Here is a 4,562-nt window from a genome sequence, read left to right on the forward strand (position 1 = left end):
TTATACTCCATCTTTCATATTTAGTAAGATACTTTAGAAATTTCAATTTATTATAGTTTTTCAAATTTCTATGTGTAATGTATAATTTAATTTTGTTTGATGTTTTACGACTGTGTAAAATTTACAATATTTTTTCTATTGGTTGACTTAGTTTTATTTATATAGTAAATGATATAGAAGATTTCGACCAAAAAAAAAGAAGAAAAAGTCTTTGTTATATTTTAGAAAATAAAATTAGGCTCATGAATTAGCTCTTATGGCTTAATTCATAAACTGTGTTGGGAAAAAGAAATTCAAATTACATAAACATTTGTTAATTTAGAAATAAAAAGAAGAGCTCATTTTGCTTTGATCCATCATAGTTTTACCTCCTTGATGGTCGTCAAACGTATCTATTCCATGACTGTACACGTTTTGGTGGGTCATCAACCTTTGAGTATTCTCAGACGGCGGAGGAGATGGATTTTGGAGATTTAGGGTTTCCAGTTTGAAGAAATGGGTCTTATATCGATTTAATAGTTTTCGAATTTCACAAAAGGAGCCTCGATTTTGGAAAAGGGAAGTTGGATCGACTATGGATGTGGGTAAATCGAATAGGCAAAGGAAAGAAAGATAGGGGATTGCTAATGTTTATATATGTTTAGTGCATTCGGTTTTATATAGGGTATTACCCAGTGTTCTAAAACACGGGTGCCTAGCACGTTTAGGCGCCGCCTATTCTCTACTCGGTGTACTAACGTTTCAAATACATCATATTCGGCTTATTCTGCGTTTTCTCATAAAGCGGGCGCCTGGGCACCGCATAAACCGCGTATACGATCACCGCCGAGACGTCCGTATATTCTTGTAAGTGGGAAAAACCCTAGTTTCATAATATTTAATGAAGACAATCCAAAAATGTATTGATGTCTATATTTTGTCTCTGCTAAACATGTTTTTGTCATGCATTTAGTAAGGATAACTAATTGTTTTGCATAAATTTCTAGTCTCTTTTGTACACTTTGCATATTTAGGTAGTTCTTGCATTATCTTCGTATACATCGTGCATTTTGGAGTATTTCAGGTATTTAGGAGACTTCGGAGTCGTGCCGATCGAGTCGCGCAGTCATGCCGATCGAGTCGTGCAGTCGTGCCGATCGAGTCGCGCAGTCGTGCCGATCGACTCGTGCAGTCGTGCTGATCGTGTCGCGCAGTCGTGCCGATCGAGTCGCGCAGTCGTGCCGTTTGAGTCGACTACCGTTCGAGTCAACGTCACTCCACTCGAGCCAACGCCATCACTCCACTCGAGCCAACACCATCAGTCACTCGAGCCATTACTCATTCGCACATGTCAAGAAGACGTTCCATCTTACACGCTTCAGGAGATTCCCAAACCGACTCCTCATCTTGTCGTTTTAAGTTTTAGGGATTTTATGTCTTTACTATAAATACGTTTTGTTAAGTCTTGGCGACATCATCTTAGTTTTTATCTCGTTTTCTTTTGTAAGGTTTCCCTAGCCACCAAAAACATACTCTGATTTTGTATCTTGAGATCTTTGAACTTATTCAGTATTTTGATTTGATTCATTCTACAAAGTTGTTCTTCACATTTTTACTTATCTAAGAATGCTTGTTTCAATGTTTTCTGAGTTTGTATTGTTGATGATGATTTTCGGATCTGAGTAGCGCGTTAGTTCTTGAGGATGGGATAGATTAGGTGGAGGATCTTAGGATGTAGAGTGTTTAAGCATTGATTGTATGATTCCCTTCTGGACTAGAGTAAGAAATACTAGTTTTTCTCTGATCAATTGGGACTAGGTTTGAGACATTTCCACACCCACAAGGTGTTTGATGAAATGTCTGACCAACTAGTGCCAGAGACTTACGTTCCTAGCCAAAGAGATTAGTTGTCTAGGATGTTTGTTGATGTGAATGAACTTGTTTTTCATGCCATGCTTGATCATGTTTCTCTAGCGAGAGCTAGGTTTGGAAGTGGTTGAGTTTGAGTAGCTTTTGTCAAGAGATTGGATTAGCTAAGAAGTGATGTTCATTGTCTAGGGATAGATTGCTTGTGGCATGTTAAACACTGTGTAGACTAGGATACTCCACCGACGTCAATTACTCCCATCCTTAGGACTTCTTTCTTTCTGATTTTTATTACATTCTTGGAATTGTTTCGTTTCCTGCTTTTTAGTTCATGCTTAGACTCATTTATGTTTTTATTCATTTTCGCTTCTTGTCATGCATTCTCGTTTCTAGTTCTGTGACTCATTTCCGTTTTGCATTTTGATCATTCTAGGATTGTTACATAAAAACACTCTTTGAATTGGCTTAACTTGTGACTTCTTGATTGCATCTTGAGTGATAGTAAACTTTCCCAACTGGATTGACACCTTAAGTATTACAACGCATAAGGTTAATTGAGACCTACTAGGAGACACAAAAATCTTAGTATCAATTTGGCGCCGTTGCCATTTGGGATTTGTTTTGCTACATTTAAGATTTCAAGTTTTGCAAGATTAAGTTCTATTACACATATCGTTCTGAGTACTGATTTTTTTTGGTTGTCTGCTTGTTTGTTTTGCATCTCAGGTACCTGTTGATCGCAACCTTGCACGCACACCAGATCCAGAGGGCATCAGAATCTCCTTCCTGTTATCGACGAAATCAATCGGTTGCAACGACCACGACAAGCTCATCAACTCACTGATCATCCCGCACCTGTCACTATGGAACAACCGAATGGACCACCTCCGGGACCGCGAAACATTGGTGATGGGGATGCACCGAATACTCATACTCAGCGTGCTGGAATCGTCCCTCCCGCCGTGCAGAACAACAACTTCGAAATCAAGGGCAGTATGATCTCCATGATCCAGGGAAACAAGTTTCATGGGCTACCTATGGAGGATCCGCTAGACCATTTGGACGAGTTTGACCGTCTATGCAGTCTCACCAAGATCAATGGCGTGAGTGAGGATGGTTACAAGTTGCGCCTCTTCCTATTCTCCCTGGGAGACAAAGCTCATCAATGGGAGAAAAACCTTCCCAAGGGATCAATCACCACTTGGGACGCCTGCAAGAAAGCCTTCTTGGCCAAGTTTTTCTCCAATTTCAGAATAGCACGTCTGAGGAATGAGATTTCCAGCTTTACTCAGAAGAGCTCAAAATCATTCTGTGAAGCCTGGGAGCGTTTCAAGGGTTACCACAGCCAGTGTCCACACCATGGTTTCAGCAACGAGTCATTACTGAGTACTCTCTACCGTGGTGTCCTTCCCAAAATACGCATGCTGCTTGACACTTCCTCTAACGGTAACTTCCTGAACAAGGACGTAGATGAAGGTTGGCGACTGGTGGAGAATCTCGCTCAGTCTGACGACAACTACAATGAGGATTATGACCGCACAGTTCGCGGCGATGTTGGGTCTGAGGAGAAGTATAAGAAGGACCTCAAGAATGTAAATGAGAAGCTTGATCGTATCTTGCTGAGCCAGCAGAGGAGCGTCCACTTCGTATCTGAAGATGACCCTTTCCAAGTTCTTGATGGGGAGGGTGAGCAGAGTGAAGAGATCAGCTATGTCCAGAATCAGGGTGGATACAACAAAGGTTACAACTCCTACAAGATGAACCCCAATTTGTCTTACCGAAGTAACAATGTTGCTAATCCACAAGATCAGGTGTACCCGCCTCAACAACAACAGCAAGGTCAACAAAAACCTTTTGTGCCTTACAATCCGGGATTCGCTCCAAAACAACAGTTCCAGCAGGGTTACCAAGCTCCCTCAGGACCACCGCCAGGATTCCGCCCTCAACCAGTTCAGCCTACTCCAGCCCCAGATCAAGAAATGAAATAGATGATGCAACAAATTCTTTAGGGCCAAGCTAACGGTTCTATGGATACTGCTAAGAAGTTTGCTGACCTTAGTCAGAGGATGGAATGTTCATACAACGATCTAAACATCAAATTCGAAGCTCTGAATTCGAAGATAAGGTACATGGAAGGCCAATCTGCTTCTACTTCTGCACAAAAGCCCCACCAATTCCCAGGTAAAGCTGTTCAGAACCCCAAGGAGTTCGCCAATGCCATTACACTGAGAAGTGGGAAAACATTGCCTCCCAGGCAAGGAGCTCCAGACGTCACTGAGGACAGTGCGGAATTAGCTGGGGAGGATTTTGATCAGGATGACGCTCAGATGGAGAGCCCAGACGAAGCAGTCAAAGACCCGGTTGAACCAGTGACGCAGTCCGAACATGAAGCGGTTAAGGAGCCTGTTGTTTCTGAAGATAGACCTGCGAGGTTCATCCCTCCACCGTACAAGCCTCCTCTACCATTTCCAGTGAGGTTCAAGAAGCAGCTTACTGAGAAATACAAGGCCTTGTTCGAAAAACAAGTCAAGGAGATTGAGTTGAGGATGCCATTGCTGGATGCATTCGCACTTGTTCCTCATTACCAGAAATTCCTCAAGGACTTAGTGATGGAGAGATCAAAAGAAGTTCAAGGCATGGTTGTACTAAGTCTTGAGTGCAGTGCAATCATCCAGAAAAAGGTTGTACCCAAGAAGCTCAAAGATCCTGGATCATTC

At 42.0% G+C, this 4,562-nt stretch overlaps 1 non-coding gene across 1 annotated transcript; it reads right to left on the reverse strand.

The window, feature by feature from the left end:
• Window positions 1-3,104: 3,104 nt before the first annotated feature.
• Window positions 3,105-3,211, reverse strand: LOC147936192 (small nucleolar RNA R71). Its single transcript, XR_015569758.1, has one exon. It is a non-coding gene; the product is annotated as a small nucleolar RNA R71 (small nucleolar RNA).
• Between the last annotated feature and the right edge of the window lie 1,351 nt (window positions 3,212-4,562).

Source organism: Camelina sativa, chromosome 10, assembly GCF_030686135.1.
Source record: "Camelina sativa cultivar CO46 ecotype springtype chromosome 10, ASM3068613v1".
In the NCBI taxonomy this organism is placed as follows: Eukaryota; Viridiplantae; Streptophyta; class Magnoliopsida; order Brassicales; family Brassicaceae; genus Camelina; species Camelina sativa.